At 44.7% G+C, this 26,053-nt stretch overlaps 1 protein-coding gene across 7 annotated transcripts in view; it reads left to right on the top strand.

The window, feature by feature from the left end:
* Positions 1–26,053, top strand: part of ARMC9 (armadillo repeat containing 9) — a 1,454,284-nt gene that overhangs the window by 1,373,889 nt on the left and 54,342 nt on the right. The window lies entirely within an intron of this gene.

The raw sequence follows: 26,053 nt of genomic DNA, 5'->3' as shown, positions 1-26,053 counted from the left end.
TATGCAGTGAGATGCATTGTCTTTGTTCTTTTATTGCCTGCCCACACTGGCCTTCTCTGGAGAACAAAGAACCCTGAGGCAAAAAATATGCTGTGCCCAGAGGTAGCTTTGTACAGGTATATGTGTTCTCTCTGACACCACAAGAGACACGCCTCTCACCACACACCTCACTTTCACATTGCAAAATGAAGAGGAAAGACAAAGGCATGTCCTTCCTGTACACTGACAGCAGAACGGTCTTGCAGGGCGGCTTCTGTCTTCTTCTTACCATCAGCCGTGATTATTGGATACCGAGGAGTGTGCCTCATTATCCAGGCTTTGCAGTGCGAAGTTGCTTTTTTTGTGGATCTCTTATTTTCACCAGCAAAGTTATGGTGGGTTTATAAAGACTTGAAAACTCCTTCCACCTGAAGAGTAAAAGTAGAATAAACCATTCCAATTAAGTCTCACATGTCACAGCGCCAGCCAGTAGCCATTAATGAAAGTTTCCCTCTAGTTTAGAGCCACATGAGCAATGTTTTGTGGGCATGCAAATTAGCTCAAATGCAATTGCCTTTATTATAGGGCAGTGCTATTTTATGAATAGCATATACAACCCACTTTGTCTGGGTCCGGGCACATACCCTGATAAGAAAATATGTGACCAAAACATTTCAAAGTCCATTTCTGGAACTCGCATTTGTCCTTGTTGAGGGTCACCCGGGCTGCCTCCAGCGCCATGCAAACCCATTGTAGGGTGTGTGTGATCAAGTTCTTAAGGAGTATTGCCAAATACCAGGCTATCATTGCTGTAATTTAGGAAATTCGGGATATGTTTAATGATCTGATGGATCTCCTCTTGGAATATTTCTGCTGCCGAAGATATTCAGAAATGTAGCCGCTTAAAGCGATATAACCCCATGTGAGTCACACGTGGTGATGTAGCGTGACTCCAAGGCAAGCTCCAGCTGGTGGTAACCTTTGTTGAGGTCCAGCTTGGTGAACATGGTCGCCCCATTGAGGAGGTGAATCATGTCTGTGAATCTGAGGGCCTGTTGACATTCTCGCTGTATGGCCACATTTGGCCAGTGCATGTCCACACAGAACCGAATGGACCCTTCGGCTGATTTTTTGGGGACGGGTACGATCAGTGAAACCCACGGGGTAGTTCCAACCTCTGGTTCAATGATTTAATGCGGATGCGGAGTGGCATGACAAAGTTGTCCAGTGTTTCACCCCTCTCCTGCATGGTGGTATGAAATATGTGTCTCGCATAGTCCACATTGGTATGGGAAGCAAAATATTTGGTGGGTGCTTCCCAAATCTCCTGAAACATGGCTTTTTCTTTGCCAACCAGTTAATGTAGGATGTTGCGTACAGACATCCCTACTGCCAGGGTCAGAATATTCTTTTTGCGCTCATCGCTAAATGGGGCCCATTGCTTCTACATACACTTTGAAGTCCTTTGCCCAGCGGACCCACCGTGGGCCTAAGTTACTGGTATCAGTGAGGATAAATGCTGGTGGGCAGTTGCCACGGGGAAACCTCCCCTTGTGCAACCTGGAATACTTCTGATGGGCGGGCAGGCACTGTGGCCAGTATCTCACTGTCAGACATGGTGGCTGTGGTTTGGACCTTTCACATTGTCACTTTCATCTCCTTTGTGTAACTTTCACTTCTTTATTGCTTAACAGTACTTTGACAGTGGTGCCGCTGGTGCAGTGGTTCACAGTTGAGGGGGATTCCTCTGTCTGAAGCAGTATGTGGTGAGGGCTGGTTCATAAATGACTGTTCGAGCGGGCCCTTCATGTGAGTGTAATCTCTGATCTCTTCATGCAGTGGCTGGGTGCACACAGAACTGGCGCTGTCCCCACCAGCAGCAGCGCCTTTGCCATGTTTTCTTCTTTTTTTCAGTTGGCAGCCTGGGTGCCTCTTATGTAGGCCTGGCACCACTGGGGGCAGGGCTCGTGCCTCACCGCCGCTGACAGGGGCTGGATAACGTGCGCACTGCACTTCCTGCAGGCACGTTTGCCCCAGGCCCTGTGTCATACAAAGTACGACACGATGGAGGGCCTGGGGGGTTAGGCGCAGGGTGGGGGAACAAACGGCGCGAAACAAAGAAGGAGGGGCAGACAAAGCGGCGCCCCCACCCTCTGCGTTGCCAGGGGAGGACAACAACATATGGAGAAAGGTGCGATGTAAGACAATGGGGGGGCAGGAGGAAGTCCGGCCCCCACAGGGGTACAACAAAGGGGAAAGGGGTATAAGTACCACGAAGTAACCCAGGGAAGGCACATCCAGGTAGGAGCTCACCTCATTCGGGTAAGCTCCCAGGGCCTGGAAAAGGGGGATAAGGAAACATTTTTGCCACCCAACCCGCCCAGCAACAAGAAGACAAAGAACACGGAACAGGAACGCCGAGTACTTTTCAACGGTACACGGTAGAAGAAAAGTCGTAGGCAGCGGCGGCACGTGTCCAGGAATGGATGCCCCTGGGTAACGGAAAATAGCCAAGGAGAAGGCGGGGCTTTCACATCCCCTGGACACGAGGTGCCCAAAAGCGATTTTTATTTTGGTCATCCTGATTATTGTGTGGTGTTATTTTCTGTAGAAAATAAACTAGCCTACGGCCATATTTTTCCACGAACAAATACCCTGTGTGTATTATTATTTCTTCATCCCAGGTAAAAGGGTATCAGAAACTAGAGAAAAGGGGGGGGCCCACACTACTCAGCCTAACGTCCCGGCACCTCACCGCCTCTGCCCGGGACATAATTGCATAGATATGCGTGAGCGCTGCCCGGGAGTTGAATGCAGCCTTTGCCGCGGCTCATTGCCGCCACCTAGGCCAAGGAAAGAACAGACGTAGGCCAGCGAGCGTCTGAACAGAGGTTTGCAGTGGGTGGGCTCCCTGGATCTGGCCCCTCGTCACCTGTAAGCAGTGGCAAATCCAACAGTCGTTTTTGGCTTGTGTAAACGTATTAAGCACTGCTATTAGATGCCCAGTTACTCACACCATTTTACACCTGCTCCCGTTCATACCACTCCGGCAGTGCCTGGTAGGGACTTTCCCATGCCTACACAAAAGCCCAAACTATTGACATTGCCAATGCTTATTTCCATCATGACTAAACTTTTAAAGTGTTGCCTTAAATGCCCTGTAAGTGTTTACCTCTTTGCTAGGTAATGAGTCTTCAGAGGGTCTTTCATACTGAAAGAGCCCATCAATGCAAAATGCCTTTCACAAAGAAAGGAGGACCTTCAGGTTGTTAAAGCGATGTAGACAGCCCTGCCCAGGACGCTGCGTGTGGCTTCGCATTAGAAAGGCAATCAGCCCGAGCCTCACAGTGTGTGCTTTACTGGATATGGGAGGGTGGGATTTTAGCTTTTCATATGCATTTTCTTTTCTGTGAATGGAGCCAAGTCGACAGAGACTGGCAGACAAGCAGAACAATAAGCGCACAATTAGGGGAAAAGGCGGACAAAAACCACAACAAGCGACTTAAAAATATTATAAGCGACTTTGGGAAAAAACAAGCCTGACGTTGGCAACACTCGTCACCAATGTCAGTCCCTTTGTCGCAGGACTACAGGCGTACACGTCTCTTCCCTTAACCTGCCCCCACCCTAACTCCACCTCATAAATAACTATGAGGGATGCCCAACGTGACCGTCTTTTTCAGAACGGTTTCACGGCCACCCGGGCTCCCCAGGGTACGAAATTCCTTATGTTTTTGTAGTGCGTTGCTTGCCTCCAGTCAGGGATGTTTCTAGGTCTGGAAAAGATACAGGGCTACACTAATGTCCGGACTGTCAGGACTCGGGGCTAGCTAACCTTTTGGATGTAACCCCTGAGCCTCTATCCGGGGCTACAGCCAAACGACCAGAGGCTATAGCCCCCCCCTCCCCCAGCCCGCCCCTAGCAACGCCTCTGCCTCCAGGACACAGCAACTATCCTACATTAAGCACTGGCACGACACAGACGAGCCATTATGTTGTGCTGTAGGGGCAGCACACAGCCGCATCACTCCCCACACAAAAAAAGTCCCCATGTCTTGAAACACTTGTGTATAGGCGCGTTACTAATGCCATATCATATCAGAGGCCCACCGGGGTATCCCGCCAAGCCAGTAACGGCCGGAAGGGTGCCCCCTCTTTGGGCTGTCAGCACACCGCTTTCACCATCCACTGTAAGCGTGCACAAGATGTCATCTAAACACCCACCCTAGGAAATACCACCATGAGCAAAATGTTTGGCAGCACTGCTCAAAACCCCATGCACATATAATGTGGAGTTGGTAGCAGTAGTGGGACAACTATCTCTGCTGGGGAGGTCTCGCTCACCGAATTCACTTCATGCAAAAGCCTTCAGACAGTTCCTATTGCAGTCAGCTCTCCAGGATCCTTTTTTTTTATTTTTAAAACCAGTTGCCACAATTCCAGATGCTCCAGTTCATTGGAGCGGTCCTGGACACTCGGGTGGAAGGAGCACCATCACCAGAAAAGCCTCCCTCCATGCGATGCTGCTCGGATACCTCTGTTCAAGACCATGTACAACAGGAAGTACAAGCTGTTCTGCGCAAGGGTGTTTCATCCGAGGGAGGCCTTGGCTGATGCGATTCTGGTGGAGTAGAATTTGACTCCACTCTACAAAGTCCCACCAGTTGTCATACCACTGGTTCTCAGCAGATTGTTGAGATTCAGGTCCACCATCATTTGAATTGTCTGGTTTTTGGGCATGGGGGACGTAGCAAATTGATTTTCTGTAGGTTGCCTTCTTTCCACATCAACACCTATCCTAGAGGCTTGACTCGGGAGGATAGCTCAGCGGCAACGTGCTCGCCTTGGAAGCAAGGCAACATGGAGCCACACAGGTTCGATCCCCGGGTCTGCGCTTAGAAACCTCTGGGTATTAAGCGCGTTATAAATAACCCATCATATCATATCATACCTGCCGTCCCAGTTAGCGGATCATATTCTCCAGCCAAACCCCCACTGTCTTAGCCTGTCTGCATGGCTGCTGAGAGGTTATGCTAATGTTACTGGGATTTGCTAGATGATGCCCTCGAGGGGCTGCTCTCTGCACACAGGCCTGCTATGAAAGCCATCTATGCGTGCCAGTGGAGAAAGTTCGGAGCCGGAGGATGGTAGAGGAGGAGTTTCACCCCTTGCCATGCCCTACGTCTGCTGTTACGCAGTTTCTGTTGTGTTTGGCTCGGCAAGGGTTGACGATAATTTGTGTGACAGGTTACCTTCTGGCCATCCCTGTTTTTAAGAGAACGCTGGAACAGGGGTCCTGCTTTACAATCCTCATGGATTATCAGTTTCTAAAAGGTTTAACTAATAGATTTCCTCAGAGTCAATGTGTGGCTCCGGCTTGGGACCTTCACTCGTTTTTTCTTTTCTAATGAGTTCTCAATTTGAGCCCCTATCCTAGATGCCCCTTACTAGATGCCGCCTTGGAGGGTGGTTTGCCTGGTGCCTATAGCTTCTGCAAAAGGAGTGAGTGAGCTCCACTTTCTCATCTAAGGCCCCTTATCCTGTGTTTTACAGAGAAAAGACAGTTTTGAAAGCTGTCTTGTTTTGTCCTTCTAAATGTGGACTCTGACTTCCATTTGAATTTAAACATTTGGCTTTCCTGCCACCTCATCCCTCTAGGGAGGAAGGAGAGACTGCACGGGCTGCGCCCTAAAAGGGCTTTGAGTTTTTACATGGCCAGGACAAGAGCTTTTTTCTTTAGAGTGATAAGCTATTTATATTTTGCCTATGCTTATTTATGGAAGGCTGTCACTAAACAGACCATTTCACAGTAGATTATACTCTGCATTTTGGAATGATAGTCTAGGACAGGGAAGTAAGTTCTTCAAAGCCTCAGAGCCATTCCACAAGAGCAGGGGTCTGTAACCTGCATCTCACCAGATGTTTTGGCCTATGGCTCCCATTATCCCTCACCATTGACTATGCTAGCTAGGACTGGTGGTATTTGTAGTCCAAAACATCTGGAAAGCCAAAGGTTGCAGACTCCTGCATTAGAGGAATGGCTGCATCCTCAGATTGGCGGAGAGGCTGTGCCACTAGCAGATTTGTCAAGTTCCAACCTGGTCATTCCTACGCACCTTCGCCAAACATTAACATGAGTTGCCCTGTAATGTTCTTTTTGATGGAATCCCCTCCCACAGATTCATCGCCCTCCAACCTTGCCCTGCAATATGAGAGCGCCAAAGTGAAAAAAGACAAAAACATTTTTGGGGTGAAATTCTCCCTAGTATGGGTGTTTCATTACCTGCTAAGCACATATTAAAAAGGTGGAGTACTGAATTCATGGGGGCCTGGTGTGCAGTATTTGTTATGGCAGTCGGTAGAGGTGGGCTGTCAGAGGAGCTTGATGCAGAGTATGCCCCCTCTTGGAAGAGTGGGGTATTGATCAAAATTAGGAATCTGTATGAGGAGAAGCCATCAGAAAGAAGGTCTTAAAGATGTAATGTTCCCATCTAGTCCTGTTCGGACCACTGTCAAAGTAAATCTATTTAAAGGGCAAATTCCTTCTTAGTTTGTACATAGAATTATTTTAGTTTTAAGGAAAAACATCTGTAGATCTTAGTCCTTGCTTTGTAATTTGTTACTAGCCTTTGTAAGCTAAACTGGTGTAATACGTAATTGGAATGCATTTAGCATCTTGCCACGTTGTAGGCAACCAGGGGAGCCATTCTGAAGCCTGAAGCATATTAATGCAACATTGCACACTTTGTAATGGTCACTTTGCTTGCCAGTCAGTTAACCTAAGCTGCTGTGTTTTATGTATATATTTAATATTCCATATAGTTTAACCGCAAACCTAGCTTTGAGAAGTAGAGGAGCACCTCACAAAATGGGTTACTCGGAATACAGATTCGGAAGCAAGAGTTACAGCAGTGCAGTAATGCACTACAGTTAAGCAACATGGGCAGTGTTAAGGGATGATTGGGGGGGGGGTCGACCAGCGGCTAGGGTCTGGGGTGTCTACAGTGCATGAAGAAGGTCCTCCCGGAGGAGGCAGGTCCTGGCAAGTGTGAAGTTCCACAGCCTGGGGGCAAAGATCGTGAATGCCTGTTTCCTAATCTATTAGTGTTTGGAAATAGTGTCCTGACAATTCATAGAGGTTGATGTAAAAAAAACAAAACCCTGGTTTTCATTTGTGTATTTTTAATCTTTCACTTCAATATGTTTCTAGCAGGACTTGAATATTTTTTGATTTTACTGGGACGCACTTTAAGATTTCCTGACCCTAATATCGAGAGCATATTACAATACACAGTCTGTGTGAATAACCTTTGCTTTCTTCTTACAATACAACTTTCAGGAGCACGTTTTGTATATTTAGTATCGGCTGTCATAAGTATTCTTGTTTCGGTCCATTCTTCATAATCATTTCCTGCGACCAGACTCATGTAAGTCTTGCAATTCTAACATGCAAGCCCATTTAGAAAGTATTGGGTTGGCCTCTTTTGACCATGATGACATCGGAAATCTTGGATATAAGCTCAAGGTAAAGTCACGTTTGTGGGATAGTTGGCTCTATGGACGAACATCACACAAAAAAACGTCATGTCGAGTTTGCAACACAATGCTTTGAATATGGGCAGCCGTGCATTTATTTAGTGGTGTCCCCTTCCCCTAAGGCGATGTATTCTGTAGTTCAGGTTAAACATCCTACCTGTGTTGGAATATCTTGGTGCATGGCAGGGGGTCTCCAGAGAATTGAGACTGTGCCAGGCTGTGTATGAATAGCAGGGAGACCAGAAGACCTCTTCTAACTGCATGTGAGGAGCTCAAATGCTTTTGTTCACCATCTGGATCGATTGAATCTGACCAGTTCTGGGCTATAATTATGGCAGCGGCATCATTGGTCATTAGGGCCGCAGCCATGCATGTTTGGGAGGCGCTTCAGCCCTGTTTAGTACGCAGGTCTGTTGTATAATGGATGCAACCACCAAATTAACTTGATTTGTTTAGCAGGTGAGCGAGCTCTGTTTTATTATGTACGAATAACATTACATTTCTTCTTGTAATGTTGAATTTTAAGAGATTAGGGTGTCTTTTAAAAAATGTTTTTAATGAAATGTTAATTGTATTCATTTGTTCTGTATGCAAAAGGTTTATTTGTTATAGCCGTAGACAATAAACAAACAAAAAGTAATTATTACTATTACTTATTACTCGGGGTTCGCATAAAGCAGCATCATCTCCTTCAGCACTAGTCGGGGGATCCCCATTGTTTCAAGTTTCCACCAAAACGGTATTACCGTAGAGCTGCTGTAGAGATTGGGCTATTCTTCCACTTGCTGTGCTGTGCTTGTAATCGCTCCTCAGCCTTAAAGGGACTGTTCTTTAAGGCCTACCTCCTCCCTCGTGCCATCCTGTGATTTGTGTCTGTCCTTGACGACAGAGTACTGGTAAGGATAAGTATGGGAGGTCATGTCACATCTCATTAAGGGGTTTGCTAATCCAGCTCTCAGCAGACGGTCAACTGTCCTTCTGCTGACGCCCCAGACCACCAGCACCCACGGTGTCCACCTTCCTCTGTGTGGGGAGACACAACCACACATGTCAAGTAATTGCCCCGAGAGTGCACCACACAGCCACCAGTGTTCTGCATGAGCCACATGGAAAAACTATGAAATGTGACATACAGAACATGTAAGTAAGTGTCTTTGTTCACTAGATGGTTTTCTTTGTCCTGTTACACAGCGCCCAATATATCAGAGATTGTAGGGACATGTAAAGACAGGCAGCAACACCGTAGGAAGTCCTCCTCTCCCCTCATAGGCATAGGCACAAGAGGAAAGCACTTGCACAGGCCCTTCTCTACTCCTCAGCTACACCTCATATGACTCTCCCTTTAAACATGCCAAATACTCCTTTTCATGTAAGTGCTATATATATTTATATATTCGAAAAAACGTGTACAAAGTACAAAAAACAGAGAGCACTAGAGCACTCCTCGAGCAGCAGTGCAGATGAATATACAGCCTAGGTATCGACATCATCAAATTTCCTTTATTAAATGTGCTGTAAAAAACAAAAACTGCAGGCAACTACGCATTTGGCGGTATCAAACCCGCATTTGGTGGTAACAAACCCTTGTTCACATTGAAAGGTTATGGCAAAAACAAAGGACTAATATGTCTATCTTGATCTCTATGGTTGCACTGCCAGAGTTTCTACAATCTGGCTTGAGCATTAGCGCAATGCTAATGTGCGAAAAACGCAGACATTTTGCAATGGTACATGTTTGCACAAGACAGCCACGATTTGTAAAGTGCTAACACGCCAAAAATAGTGATAGCGGCAGAATCCAGCTCGTGGAGAAACAGCGCATAGATTAAAGTTTAAATGAAGCCACTGCACGGAATAAGGATGTGCATATATTACACATGTTTTATATGTATATATAAACATGATCCATTAATAGACCACGGCTTATAAGTAAAGCATTCATTCATATACACAAAAAGTAATGTCGTCTATGCAACCGGTGGAACACAGTTAATCTAAACAAATCACTAATTGTGCAAGTTATCAATTATATAAAATGACTGATGCTATAGCAGTCCCATTCTACATAAAGGATGGGTTTGCATTTGTATGCGGTTATTATTTCTTACAGCATTCCAAAATGCAAATTAGAGGTTCAAGACAACAATATCACTGCTATGTGCAAAATACGCAAATACGTGAAAAAAATGCAATATTTAGCAAAGTGCTGAGTATATGACATATGTGCAAATAGGCAACCATAAAGTGCTCAGAGCATGAGAATAAGGTGCTAATGCATCAAGAAAAATTTGCCTCAATTCCTAGCATCCGCATATCAAAATTGCATACCTATAGCATGAACATGTTAAAACATCAGTATAAAAATAGAATAAATTGCACATCAGAAAGGTGCGTTAACATATAAAAAAAGGGGGTAGTTGGCATAATGTATAGGCAAAAAGAGTTCTGATTTATGACAAATCATGTGTGGCTGACTGGATAACCTCCTGCCATTGCAAAACCTTAAGTGTGTCCAAACATTCGGCCATAAGCCAGACAGTGCAGTGCATTATAGAGACATATATGTAAATTATGAAAAGAGACCCTCCAAGGGAACAGACCTAAATAAAAAGCTTGGTCAGCTTTATCAATAATTCTTAAAATAAACAAATATGAACATGCCCCCTATCAAAAAAGAAAGGAGAGGACATGCTCATATCTAACAGTAAAGAAGAAGTCATTGAGGAACCATGGAGAGGAACATGGCATATATACATTATGTTAAGTGCCGCGGAAAGTGTAAAGTTCCTCATCCAAATTATGTCCTCTAGGACTCTTGAATTCAAGGTCCAAGATGTATTTGGTCTCCAGTTGTCTCAGACTAAGTTCACGATCCCCACCTCTAGGAGATTCAGGTACTGAGCAGATGCCAAAATAGCCAAACCCATCTAGCTTGCTAGCATGCTTGATTTGGAAATGTACCGCCATAGGATAGTTGCAAAACCCTTAATTTGAGCTTGCCAATGGTACTGCCAATGTACCATTTGTCACATGGACAGGTAAGTAGATAAACCATCTATGTGGTGTTACATGTGATCCTTGATGTTATTTTAATATCTGAAGCAAGAATAGGATGTGTATAGCTGACGGCATTTATGGCATGTTGACATACCTTACATTTCATGCATTTAAGGAATCCTAAACTATTAGTATTTAACCAACATTGGCCACGTGTTTCAACAATCGGCTTCATAAAGCTAGATACCAGATTATCTTTCAAAGATGAGGATTTCCTAAAGGTGATGTGGATTTTGTCGAAGTGTCCCTCAAATCATGATCCGATTTTAACACATGCCAATGTTTGTTGACAATGCAGCGAATATCTTTAGACCCATTGCCATAAGTTAAAATTAGGCGTGTATCCTTTTTGTCTTCATCAGGTTTCCCTGTGGGATTGGATAAAAGAAGAGAGGTACAATCTTTCTCTTTGGCTTTGGTGTAGGCCCTCTGAAGAATTTTCTTCGGATAGCCACGATTCAAGAATCTGATAGCCATACGGGCACATTCTTTGTCAAAGTTTTGCATTTTGGAGCAATTCCTCCTAATACAGATAAATTCCCCATAGGGCATGCTCCATTTCAAAGACGTAGGGTGATTACTAGTGGCATGCAATGGAATTTTGGAACTAGTGGGTTTGCGGTATAATGCTGTCATAAGTTGATCCTGGGCCACTGTAACAAGAATGTCCAAAAATGTGATAGCAATCTTGTTGTGGCTTTCAGTAAATTTAAGATTTAATTAATTGGCATTAAGAACATTGACAAAGTCTAACCATTCAGTGGCAGTGCCATCCCAAATGATGAATAAATCATCAATGTATCTAAGCCAAAGGGCTATTTTGTCTGTGTGAATACTGTTCTCCAGACGCCATACCACAAATTGCTCCCACCATCCCATTGTTAAGTTTGCGTACAAGGGCGCAAACGTGGTGCCCATGGCTGTGCCCTGTAATTGGATAAAAAAACTCTTTGTTAAACATAAAGATATTATTAGTCAAACAAAGGGAAATCATCTCCAGAATCATGGTACTATGTTGTAGAAAATGCATAGATCTAGTGTGTTAAATATATTCACATGCACGTAGCCCATCAACGTATCTAATGGATGTAAAGAGTGACACTACATCAAATGTAGCCAATAAGAAAGTATCTTCCCAGGTTATGCCATTTATTTTGTTCAAGAAATCCTTGGTATCTCTCAAATAAGAAGGAATAGATGTAACAAAAGAGACCAAGGTTTCATCCACCAATTTCAAGGTATTTTCAAGAAGAGCACCACAGAGAGTTACAATCGGTCGCCACGTGGTTTTTTGGTACTCTTATGTAACTTGGGTAAAAAAGAAATGGTTGGTGTTATCGGAAATCTAGGTTGGAGAAATGCACACATATCCTCATCCAGGATGCCTTTGGTTTGCCATACTTCTAGGAGAGCAGACAGTGTAGAATTCATGTCTTCAAATGGATTAGCTTGTAAATTAGCATAACATGCTTTATCATTCAGTTGTCTTTCAGCTTTGGAAATATAGTCCTGTCGATTCATTATAACAAGGTTGGTTCCCTTGTCTGAGGGCTTAATAATGCAGTCAGGAAGTGAATTCGACCTCTTTAAAGTGCTTTGTTGTGCAAAGCTCAAATTATGTTTACAGCCTAGATTATTTTTTCTGATCTGCTTTAGATCGTTAATAACCAGATCCTCGAAGGCTTCAATATGTCCTTCTGAGTTGAACATGGATTGAATCTAGACTTGGACTTGAGTTTACTTGACTCCGGCAAATCTGTGTGAATATTCAATTCCTGTTCACTGATCTCTTGATTGGGAAGGCATTCATGTTCTAAATGAATGAGATCTGTGAGAGCCTGCATATCGGCAATGGGCACCAATGTGTGACCAAGTAGTGGTTCTTTTGGTTTGGGCTTGGGTGGATGCAAGACAAAGAACTTTTTCGATCTGACTTTCTGCATGTATTTATCAAGATCTATTCTTGTTTCAGCATAGTCATAGGGTACCGTGGGGGAAAAATTGAGGCCCAGTTTCAGGATTGTCAATTCTTTGCAAGAAAAGGAATGTGATGAAAGATCGACTATTGATGTGTCAGGGAGTGCCATGACTGTTTTCATAATTTCTTGGTCCCAGAGCCGGTTGCCCTCTCGGATTTCTCAGTCTCTGATGTGCCTGAGACGCTGTCCCCGCCTTCTTTTTCTTAAGCTTTGGCCCATGTTTTTGCCTCGACCCTTGCCTCTGACTTTTTTGTTGATGTTGTCTCGGCAGTCTATCCCTAACAGTCTTGCCTCCTCTAAAAAAGTAAGTTTTCCCAATGGTTGTTCGCTTTCACTTTGTTATATATATATATATATATTTCTGAGGCTTGTAGATCTGCTTAGAATCACATGCGTTGCATAGACCGACATCTAGTGGTAGGTGCAGAGTATTGCATGATTTGTATCAGAAGTTTCAAAACAAAGTACGTCGACTGGGCGTGTTTTTAATACTATCCCTAGTGTAACGTCTACTGTACCCATGATCCTTCACGCGTCAAGGTCCCTCTGATTATTATTATTTCCATCGTGCTGGGTTGCTATTATGCAGAGTTTGTAGTTTAAGCTACTCTGATATTGTTCATTAAAACTAATCGTTATACTTCCCGCATTCTTGACGTATTCTTCCTCGATGTATGTTTCGCTGAACGGCTTCATCTACCACCGACTGAAGACTTCAGCTGAATCTTTGGCTGTGGCCTACATCAGGCTTCAGCCTTGCACTAATGAGAATGGGAGGGATCAATATTTACATACCTCGTAGAGAATGCCTCTTCTCACTTTCTCCATTACCTATATTTGTCTAGATGCCTTTGTATTTTCATTTCAATATGGAAAGGGCGGTGTGCAGCATTTAAGCTCTTCCTTCCCAAGACGCTGTAGGAGAAACGCACCAAATGGTGGGCGCCCTATGCTATGCCAGCCGAATCCACTTCACCCGCTGGCATTGTGGCATCAGACGTTGAGTATAAAGGCAGCAACGTCCCCGTTTCGGACGCCGGAGACCTGAAAAGGGAGTTGTTAGACTCCTATGTGTCAGTCCCCAACCCCAGAATGCAGGGCCAGCTCTCTGGTATGGGCACAACACCTGGTGGCACACATGGACACAAACCCCATAAACACACATCCCCTGACCTATGTTCGACAGATCAGTTGAAAAATGGCCACACAGCGACTGGAGATAGGTGGAAATCTTCTGATACCACATGTCAGAAGCCAGCTGCGCTTTCGCACTGGTGTCCAGCGAATGGCAGTTCACAAGAACAGATACTGATTGCTGTGCATAAATCTACAACGGAACATGTTTCATGTCCGTCGAAAGAGCCATCGAAAAAAACAAAACCTACAAAACACGGGAAAACAAATAGAAACATCTCGGAAAACAGCTTAGATAACCCTCTTGTCCACACCAGTTGCTAGTGTTGCAGTAACACCCTCTACCCAGACTGTACCAGAGTACGCTAGGGCTAGCTCTTCTCTATCTCAGTCTCTACAGAAAAAGAGACATGCTGTTGACCCAGAGGCTATGGCGTTTTCTCTTGCAGAAACTCCCAAAACAGGGAAATGGACATTTTGAGGAGACTATGGACAAGGTTTCCTCCTTTGTAACATTTATGGAGCGCTACCCTGTTAGACAGAAGACATTACATTTAGAGGAAGGGGAACCTTTACCGAAATCTCCTAGGTTACACACTTCTCAGAGATCACCTACTCATAGCGTCATTGATGTAACGGACCAGTCACAACATGACATGTTTCCTAAAGATCATCATGATCAAGGGGATGATCCTAAATGAGGATGATGACCAAGGGACATGGTATGATGATCCTACCTACTACGACCAAGATGACCCAGACGTCACTATTTTACAGGCTACTGATATCACTCACGAACCTGGCACCACATCGCTGCTCGACGACTAGCTGTTGTTTAATGATTTGCTCAGAAAGGCAGCTTGTCATTTTAAAATACAAACTCAGTCTGTTCAGGACACAGACTTAGTGAACAGTATTTTAAATGAAAAAACACTTGTTACCCAGTCTATACCTTTAGTTCAATCCGTTAAGAAAAGGATTAAGCCTTCTTTAACTACAGCGTCCCTTGCACGTGCAGTTAACCCAAGGGTTGAAAACGTTTTTAAACCTGCTCCTACAGACCCGCTTTATATTAGGGGCCGTGTCAAACCAGATTCCCTAGTAGTTGCCACTACAAGGCATCCCTTTATCAGGAGGAGCCTCAGCATTAGAGTCTAAAAAACGTTAAACTGTAACATTGCCCATATACCCTCTCTCACATACATGACATTTACTTAATTTAAAAAGAAATATCGATTCCAAGATGCCCGCCAGACCGACTAGACAGTGCTGGCCTCTGCTGAGAAACTGAATGAGCCATCCACGTCACACATCGAATGCAAAGGAGCAGTCCCTCTGCGGGACTAGGAGAAAGGGGCAGTCCATCGGGCCAAAGACCCAGCGACCTAAGGGTGCGCCTTGGTGCCGCCCAAGCGCACACACATACAGCGCTCTCATCGCAGGGGCTGGATCCACAGCCAGCCAACAAGAGCAAGCAGCCACAGCGGAGCGACCGCCGACGATCCGGCAACCCCCGCAAGGGAGAACGGGTGAATCCGGGGTCAGCAAGGCGAGGTGCAGAGCTCATAGGAAGGACCCCGAACAGGAGGCGGACTGCAAGAGTAGACAACATCGCCCAGTGCGATAGCTGGTAAAACACCCCATACCCCTACCCCCACCTGAAGTGCTTGCGAAACACCCCCGGTGAGCAGCACAAACGGAGTAATCAAGGCCTCAGCCCCTCCACCGGAGAGACGTGGCGAACAGCACTCCAGGCCAGGCCCCCATCACCACCCCACATACACCAGGAAAGAATGGCGCTGCCCCTAATACAGACCAACCAAGACTTGAAGGGGAGGCAAACGGGAAGAGAAGCGCAGGGTAAATTACCACAATACAACAAGTAATTTCCTGGAAGCCACAGTGACCAGGAGACCGGTTAAGAGGAAACTGGGCATGGAGGAGAGGCCCTCCTAGGGGACATAAGAGTTATGGCAGGGCACCAAGTCAAAGCACCATCTCAGAGGCGGGGGGCAAATATCCAGAAGTGGAATTGGGAGGACAGGGGCCTCAAAGACATCTGATCGGCACCCAGGGCCCAGCACCTCCACCCTCTGACAACACAAATATACAGGAGAAGAGGGACATAAAAGGAGCAACGGCAAGGGACTGCAGCCCTGCCCCACGACAACTGACCAAGGCACAAGGCAGGATGTCAAAACACAAGGGAAATGACTGCCAGACCTCCATGAAAGGGTAAAAAAAAGACTGAGGTAACAATACAGAAATTGTGGCAGAAGGAGGGGGGGGGACAAACCCCGAGGAGGAACAGGAGACGGACAGGGAAGAAGCCGAGACCCCGCAAGGAGGGTTACAAGAGGAGCGGGCGGTCACAAAAAAATTCCTCTAGCAATGCTTCCAGAGCTTCGGAATAGGATGGCGAGCACAATCCAATCCCAACTTGATAACATGAGAGAAGATTTTGCTGGGGAGCTAAAGGAAATGAAGGGAGAACTACACACGCTTGAAGCTAGAATGGACACGAAGCTAGAATGGCCGACGACTCTCACAAAATGGAGGACTTGATAGAGAATCTAGCTAGGGCTACCCACAACTTGGAGATCCAGGCCGAGAATCTTGAAAACAGATCGAAGAGATCAAACATAAGAGTCAAAGCAATCATGTACTGTGCCTTGTAACTTGTACTAAGCGCCCTTTTACTCCCGGGTCCGGAGCGCTATAGAAATAAAATAAACAAACAATCCCCGAAGCAGTTGGGGACACAGAACTACCTCAAACAATATGGCAAATCTTTGCAGACCTGACGCATGCGGCAGACCCAGCAGAAATCTTGTTTGACCGGATCCACAGAGAGGGACTTAAAAGAAATGAACTGGGGGCAAGGCCAAGGGACACTGGTCGCAATGCACAAAGAGGCCAGAAAGAAATAATCCTGGCCACCACAAGAAGAGAAAAGGACCTCAACTTTAAAGGCTTGGCTTTCCAACTCTACCAGCCTCTCTCCCAGGTTACACTCACCAAGAGAAAGATTATGCGCCCAGTAGTGCAGGAACATATGAAGAGAGGCACCAGATACAGATGGACCTTCGTCTTTGGTCTTCTGCTGGAACTTGAAGGCACACAGAGCAGAATTACAACGGTAGAAGAGGGGGCAAACATTCCGGGAATAGAATGCGATCCAACCAACAGTGCCCAACAAAGGATATGTCGAAAAGAAAGGCTTGGGAGTGGTCCACACAAGAATCAAACAAGAAAGCAAGGAAAAAGTGGGGCCTGAGGGCCCAGGAGCACAGTCAAAGGAAAAACCATAGGACGACTCCCCAGAAAGGCAGAAAGGGTCTCTGCCACCTAAACGCAGGCTTGAGTGAAGAAAAGATAATCTATAAAACACCCGGGGAGAGGACACGCACAGCAATTGCGGCGGGAGGGAAGGAAGAGGGGACATTTTTGGCCCGAGACATGGGTCTAGGTCAAACCACAAGGGGTGAAGCTGGGAGAGGAAGGGGACCTAACCCCAGAGGATGAGATTCAGGATGGATCCGAGGCCGGTGGGCCTACCCAACGAGAGGGGAGGTGAGGGGGAGTTGTGGGAGGAAGGGTGGAAGAGGGCGAGGGGAAGGGGGGAACCAGGTCCGAGTCCAGCCAAGCATGCTCGCAAATTAAGGCCCGCATTCACAATACCCTCAAACAATGGTTAATGAGAATACACTAAAAGTCATATCACTAAATATTAAAGGCCTAAACTCACCAATAAAAAGGAAAACACTTGAGCACTTCCTATCGAGAGAAAACCCAGACCTGATCACATTGCAAGAAACCCACTTAAACAGGAGAAAGATTAACATAAGATACGACTCCAAGGATATAGTCACATCCAACGATGCCGGGAAATACAGGGGAATCCTAATTGCTGTGCGGAGCAACTCCAATCTTAACATGATTGACGTCAACAGGGACACCAAAGGGAGGTAAATCGCTATACTCCTCCAGGGAAAGGGAGAGTATATCACTCTGGCCACCATATATGCACCTAACACACGACAAGACCACTTCATCCAAACGACACAACAAAAATTGGAGGGGTTCGCGAAGGGGAGAATAATCCTCACAGGAGACTTTAACTTAGCATGGGACCCAGAAAGGGACAGGTGCGCTAGAATCTCATACTCCCAGAACAAACCCTCGAAAGAATTGCGGAAAAAAATAGACAACCTCTCACTGGTAGATGCATGGAGGAAAAATAGAGGCGAAACATACATTCTATTTGCACGTTCACAGATCAGCATCTAGAATAGACTACATCTGAGTTTCGAGATTCCTACTAGGGCAAATAGCGGACATAGAAGTGGGAGCAATAGCATTATCCGACCATGCACCTATTGCACTGAAAATGTAAAGGATACTACACCCATTGGTGCTATGGATTTTGAAATACCCAGCTCCCTTTTTCAAAGATGAGATCCTGAAGGGGGAACTACAGGAGGGGATAGAGAACTTCTTCCAAACCAATGACAGCCAGGAAATAGGACCACTCATGATCTGGGACGCATTTAAAGCCACGATAAGGGGATAGATAATTACAATAAAGGCCCGAAGGAACAGGAACACAGACTCCTAGAGGAAGAGTTAGAAGCCAAACTGAAAGAGGTCATGCTTAAGATGGCAGCGGGGACGACAGGTGAAATTAGAAGGAAATACAGGGCAATCAGGGGCCAACTCGAAATCATACAAACCATCAGAGCAGAGCGCTCCCTAATGTACCGGAGACGGAGAGATTTCTTAAAAGTGAATAAGGCAGACCAGCTCCTAGCCAAAATGCTGAGAAAAGAGGAGAGGGATAGGACCATCCTAAAGATCAGAACACCAGATGGGGGGGATCTTTGAACAATCATTTGTTATAAGGGAATTCACGAAATACTACTCAACCCTATATAAGTCAGACGACCCCAAGAGCCAGGCTCAACAAGACTACGTGGGAAACTGTAGCCTACCAACAATCTGGACCCAAGACCGGGCAGAACTAGAGAAAGATATCACCATAGAGGAGGTTTGTAGCGCGAACACGTCACTCCCACACAATAAATGCCTGGGGCAGGATAAATTCACGACTGATTTTTATAAACAACTCAGGGAACAGTTGGCACATTGCCTAACTGCTCTCTTCAACAAGTTCGGGCAGGGGGGAGGGATCTCGCCCTCAATAGAAGAGGTTGAAACTAGTGCTGTTACCCAAGTGAGGGGAGGACATGACATTATGAGGCTCATATAGGCCAATAGTGCTCATAAACACAGACGCTAAAATCTTCACCGAAATCCTGGCAACACGATTAGAGAGCCTCCTTTCCAAGCTGATAGACCCAGATCAGTAAGGCTTCCTAAAAGGCAGACAGACGCACGACAACCCCCGTAGGATTGGCCATATAATTGAAAATGTCATCTAAACACACACACCAGCCGTACTGGTCGCACTAGATGCGAAAAGGCCTTTGAAAGGGTGGAATGGGAATTTATGTTCCATACCATGCTCAAAATGGAGGTTGGGGAAGCCTTCATGGCCAAAATCACTGCCAACTACCGCGCTCCCCCCCCCCCCCACGCCTGTTACTTAACGGAGACCTGTCAGATCCAATAGCAGTAATGAGAGGAACAAAATGGGGCTACCCTCTATCCCTACCATCCACCTGGAACCCTTATTAAGGTGGATATAGAAGGAATCCCCTTTGGAGGTAAGGAACACAAGGTGGCAGCGTTTGCCAAAGACATGCTACTAATAATAACTAACCTGGGAAATCCCTCCACGCAATAGATGAAGCCTTAGCTCAATTCGGAGCGGTTGCGAGCCTAAAAATAAACAGAAACAAATAAGAAAAACTGAACCTAGCTGTACCCCCGGAAAGGGAAAATCAGTTCAAATCTAGCTTCCCATTCTGTTGGGGCCCCCAACGCAATAAAATACCTGGGAATCCACATCACCAGAACTACAAGCCAATCATTCACGGCCAATTATCCCTCCTTTCTAGCATCTATGAGGAACATGCTGCACAGTTGGAGCCCCCTGATCATTTCCTGGATGGGCAGAATCAATGTACTGAAAATGGTCCTCCTACCAAAGCTGCTGTATGTATTTATGGCCCTCCTTATGCAAATCCCCATGCAATTCTTTCGGTCAATCCAGAAACTCACAAGGGCCTTCATCTGGAACCACAAAAAACCAAGGATCTCAAATTAAGTAATGCAGTCGCATAGGAACAAGGGTGGTATTGGAGAGCCAGACCTGATAGCCTACTATCACGCTGCTCAGAACAGAATCATCAGGGACTGCTTTAGGGATGACCGCGGGATAAAATGGAGGGAAAATGGACAGTGCAGTGTTGGAGGCCCAGGGAGGACAGGCTCTGTAACATGTTCTGCAGCAAAATCGAATCCCAGGTGGGGAACTCCTGAGACGCGGTGTCGAAAAACTCCAAAAAGACCACCTTCCCATCACCCCTCATACCAATTTTTCAGGAATCCACAGTTCACACCAGGTTTGACTGGGAAGGGGTTTGGCAAATGGCAGGACGAGGGTTGCCATAAGATACAGGACATGTTCAAAGGAGGGGAGATAAAATCCTTCCCCCAGGGCAAAATGGACTTTGGGGTGGGGGAAAAGGAGAGATTTCACTATGCCCAAATGAGACATTGGCTTCAGGATCCTAAAGTGAAAGAAGCGTCAACAAGAGTCCTGACCCTATTCGAGAAATTTGTTACAACCAACACTGGAGACAAACACAGTGGGGGCATTATACAGCCTAATTAAAGAAGGGGAAAAAGCAGGGGACAAGTGCTTCTTGACAAATTGGGGGAAAAAAACGGACCAACCAATAGAAGAGGAACAGTGGGCAGGACTGTGTTCAACTGTCCCCAAAACAGCACAGTCACTACAGATACAGGAAATCTGGCTAAAGATGAGGTACCAATGGCACCTTACTCCTACGAGGCTGTCAACACCGAACCACACCTAGACTCTGCTGGAGGGAATGTGGGGAGGAGGGAAACTGGAGACACATCTGGTGGCAATGCCCAAAAATTCAACCGTTCTGGTTAATGGTCCATGAGGCAGTGAAGGAAATATTGGGGGTGGAAGAAAAGGGCAACCTGGGCTGTTCATCCTGGGTCTGGGGGAATAACTTGAGAGCCTACCCTCAAGAGCACAACACAAGGTCTATGTGATAATGCTAATGGCCGGAGCCCTGCTAGTAGCCCGCAAGTGTAAATCCAAGGGTTTACCCGCAACACGAGTGAGTGGCAAAGATATGGGAATTTGTAGCTATGGAGTGGGTATCCTACTCCCTCCAGGGAGACCACCAGAGATTCCTTGTGGACTGGAAATTCTTTATGAAGGACTCCAGACAGGCATGGTGCCCAAGGAGCATGAAACTAGTAGGAGTAATCTAAGGCCCCACCCCCGACCGGACATTAGAAAAGTCAACAAACCAACAAAGGGAGAACCGGTAGGCGTTAGAGGGGGAAGGATACCAGTCCCAGAACTTAAGAGATGAAAGAGGGGGCCTCACTTGCACGATACTGGAGAAAAAGGGGAAGAGCAATACCCAACAGAGTGGAAACTGGAACTATCAAGACCCGGGAAGGAGAGGGGGAGGGGGGTTTATTTATTTTGTACTGTTGATCCAAAAATGCCAATTAAATGTTTATGGAAAAAAATATATATATTTCAATGTTCACCTGTATATCGAATATAAAACTAATAGTCACCACCAACACAAGCACACACCTGTGCACATAAACACATATGCCCACACACACACACCTGCACACACACATACACATGCGTTGTACCTTAATACCAAGATCTGCAAATTTCCTACTGTGCGAAAGAGCTTAAAGGTCTAGAGCCAGGGCGAAGAAAGCAGCCACGTCAATAGCTGTCAGGCACTCGGTGCCTTATTCAAATTATTGAAGATAACACACATAGCTGTTTGTTTGCGACACTGGCCACAATTCATACAATATCATATCTTCACCTATTGGTCCATATGAAACATGTGCTCCAAGTCTCAATGCCCGCATAAGACACTTAGGCCTGATTTACATAGTAATTTTATTCAATGGAGTGTGCCATTTGTGAGGAATCTGAGGCCATCCTCACTTCTTTACCTAAAATATCCTACCCCCAAGTGTCCAGGAAAAGGCCATCACTGTTGAATCCTGACCCTGGAGGTGGATATGCGAGGGAGGATCACCTGGGAGTAGGAGACTTGGGGAGTGGGGGTGAGGCACCCTTGGGTGAGACACGGTATCCCCCATTTCCCTGTCATCTAGAATTAAAGGTCCCCCAGGCTTTTATGGTATATTTTCAATCCTTTTCCTATTGTGTTAACCATCTCCCAGTATATACTACTCTGGTACTGAGACGAAGAGAAAACAGAGGAACTTGCATTCATCCTTTATTAACCCAAACACATCCACACACCACTTTGGTAGTGGGACAAGGAAGAGAGATGCTGAGTACCAAGACCTTAGTGAATTCAATGTGAAAGACTTGCACCTGTAGCCCAAGTGGCGGTATAAATGGCCCACTCAGCTGAAGATAATGGAGGCGAGTCATGCGAAGTCAGCAAGGGAAGGAGAGAAGGTGCTTGTAGACAGAGAAGCCGGAAGAAAAGGCAGGGAGACTGGTGTCCGAAACGCTGAGGTGCTGCAGAGTCGCTGCAGCAGTGTGTGGCTGGTGTTGTCAGAAGGTCTTTGGTGGCAGGGTTCGACTGCCGACATTTTGGAGTCAAGAGGACTCCCACTTCATTAACACGTGGTGTCGGAGGCCCGCAATGAAGGACGGACTGAAGTGGAGAAGGGCCCATGAAAACAGCGTACCAAGTGAGTCAAGTGAGGCTGAGTGACTCCAGGACGCTTTGGTGCAAGCCGTGTTGTGAAGGAAGGTTGGCGTGAGTGAGTGACAATGGAGGCAATGTGTTTGCCGGTACGGACATTTTTAAACACTGATGTTTAACAAAAACACTGATGTTTAACAGCTACGATAATGTGATGAATGGAACGGTTCGTGAATACCGAACTGTAGCAAAATTAAGAAAGCAGGGCAGAGGGCCAGAAAAGCAGTAAACTTGAAACTCGAAAGTGAATAAAAAGCCCATGAGCAGGGTGCAAATTCAGAGCAGGAGAGTGAACTGGGAATTTGCAATTATATGGTTTTGGTATTAGCTGCAACCTTGAATACCGAACTAAAGGAAAGTAATAATGAGTGAATGCCATGTGAGTGGAAGGAGGAGAAAAGCGTTCCCTGATACAAAGGAGCTGTGAATTATAGAAATTAATGAAAGCAAGCATTGGTAATAAAGAACTGTGAATTGTACAAGTTGAAAGAAAGCAAGCATTAGCAAGAGCCATAAGGAAAGAGGAACTGTACAAGTTGCAAGGTGAAACTGAGGCAATAATATGAGAAAGCCTGATAATCTAACAAGTGAAAAGCGGCAGAAAGATCAAGAAGAACAAGGAGAGATGAGAGTTTAGAGTGACCAGAAGAAAGAAGTTAGTTGGTGACGGACAAGAGTGCAGTTTCCGTGGAATTACGGGGCCTAAAGCCAGACTGAAAAGAAGTTAACAGAGAATATGTATTAATTCTCTTGTTTTTTTTCATAGTAAGACAATAAAACAAGAATACAACAACACATCATTTCTTACTTAACTCAACATATGTAGTCAAATATACAATTTAAGAAATAGCAGGTAAAAGAATTAAATAAAATATTGCCTAGTAGCATTGTCCTGGTTCTTTCACTAATCATTTCATTTGTTAGGAATTAGAACAAGCTTTCCGACAGATTTCAACTTTTTAAAATATTAAAAAAGAAAAAAAGGAAAGGAGAATTTCATGGGATCAAATATACAATTAAACAATACGTCAAGTTATTGACCAGAACACATTGAATGCAATACTTTGTTTAAAAATTGTATGGTCGCTATTCTTACTGCAATCTTAGAAGTCACGAATAGCTCATACCATAATTCATCATTTGAGCGTCTTATATAATGTGACCTTGTTAATTTGCTAATGATATCTTCTCTTTGCATTTTTAGGGCAACACACTCAATTAATAAGCGTTTTAATGTTTTGTTGATTCTTACATCTTTACAAAATCGACAATATGATGATCCTACCTTGATAAGGCCTCTTCTCAACATTTTTTTTGTTGGCCATAGATTTAGGCGAAACCTTAGAATCTGATTTCTAAGATTGTATGAGGGGCATTTTAGTAGATAATCTGCAGCTTGACGAAATTTTTTATGCCCAAAGAGCGCTCTGTCAAAATCTTTCAGTTTCAGACAGTTCTGTTGAGTTAAGTGCCAGTCCAGTTGGTATAGTTTGGTTTTGGCTTTAGTTGGATTGCTACGTAGAAGGTCTAGTGAGATGTTTGCTTCAGACATGTCTGAAAGAACGGCCGCTCTCCATTTTGATGGGAATGGATGGTCAGATCGCAATAAATAGTCTGCCAGAACTTTAAGCAGATTATTACTATCCAGACCCATTACACATTTTTGAAACAAACAGCATCTCTTCCACGATGCTTGTACGTGCATTGATAAAGTTCCCAACTCAAAGCGAAGAAGCACAGTCGGAGTGGAGTTTGGGAGATTCAAGACTTTTTTCCAGAACCTTGCTTCAATTTTATTCCAGTAGGAGGCCTCTGAGGGTAACCAAGCTTCTGCCCCATAGGTGATAATGGGGATTACCTTTTGCTGGTAAAAAATGAGAATATGCTTACAAGAAAATTTGCCATACTTATATTGCAAAATCTTGGCTTGTTATATTAAAGTAGTCAGTTTGCCATTTAAACTGTTTTGTTGCAGCATATTTGTAGGGGAATTACTAAATATGACACCCAAATATTTATATTAATTTACTAGTTTCAACTTTCCATTACTCAAAAACCATTCATGGTATTTTCTTTGTCTTATTTTGGATCTCCCAAGCTCCATTACTTGTGTCTTCTCCAAGTTTAAAGTTAAATTATTCTTGGCAACATACTGATCCAACTTATTAGGCATATTCTGCAGGCCACTTGGCGTCTGCGAAATAAGCACCAGGTCATCTGCATACAGAAGCCATGCAATAGCCTAGTTTCCAAGTTTTGGCGCATCATTTAATACTTCTATAAATTCAATGCCCAAATGAAATATAAACAATTAAATAGTGTGGAAGCAAGTATGCAGCCTTGTTTCAGGCCGTGTTTGGTGTGGATTACTTCAGATAGCAACCCTTCCAAGTTCATTTTAACCATCATTGAGGTATTAGAATGAAGCAAGTATATTATTGACACGAGTGAAGGAGGACAGCCGTATCTTATCAGTTTTTCAAATAATAAGCGACGATCTAGAGTCAAATGCAACTCGAAAATCAACATAAGCTAAATAAAGGGGTTGGTTCTTTGTTGCGTAGGACTCTTTGATTGCATTAAGTGTCGTTATGTTAACACTAGTGCCTAGACCTGCGACAAATCCAGTTTGGAATGGATCACATCGATTTTCTTCTGATGCCCAAATGTTAAGATCTCTTAAGACAATTCTACTAAAGATCTTGCCAGGGGCATCAAGGATGGAAATCGGTCGGTAACTTCCAGGGTCCGTGCGATCACCTTTCTTATAAATTGGCACGGTTATGGCCTTACACCAGGATGGAGGAACTGTTTGTTTAATTTGAATGGCTTGAAAGACTGCATATAGAATAGATGCCCATAACACTGGATTCTGTTTTTAAACAAAATTTGACAAAAACTGTCTGGCCCTGGAGCTCTTGAAGAGCTTGCCTTGTTTATATAAAATAACACATCTTCTCTATCAAATTTGATATGAAAAGAAGATCAGATTGAGAAATGGTATTATTTGGGAGGTCATAAATGTTAGTGAAGTAACTAACCCACCTATTTTCCGTCACACCATTAAGTTGAGTTGCCAATTGCGAACAGGCTGAGCCATCATTTATCAGCTTCCAGATCTGCAAAGTATTTTTAGTCTTAACTACCTGTAACCACCTTTCACCATCATTTTGGTACATTGTTGCTCTATGCTCTCGGGTCCAGTTTCTATAGTTGTCTTCAATTTGCGTAAAGATAGTTCATGATATTGCACCGGTAAAGATAATATCTGCCTTTTTTCTTTCCGATATTGCCTCTTCTTCAATCTGACAGATTGGTGAAATATATGGGTGCAGGGCCATATATGTATTATATGTATTAATAAAGGAAGAGACTTGGAGATAAACAATATGCTCTAGAAGCTTAGAAAGAAAGGGAACAAGAGATATAGGGCAAATATTATACTTCTGTAGTATATCAGGTGTGCAATGTTTCTGCCAT

This window comes from Ambystoma mexicanum, chromosome 10 (genome assembly GCF_040938575.1).
Source record: "Ambystoma mexicanum isolate Mex_15411 chromosome 10, UKY_AmexF1_1, whole genome shotgun sequence".
Classification (NCBI taxonomy): domain Eukaryota; kingdom Metazoa; phylum Chordata; class Amphibia; order Caudata; family Ambystomatidae; genus Ambystoma; species Ambystoma mexicanum.
The sequence above is the reverse complement of the archived record's forward strand: the minus strand, read 5'-3'. Positions and strand labels throughout refer to the sequence as shown.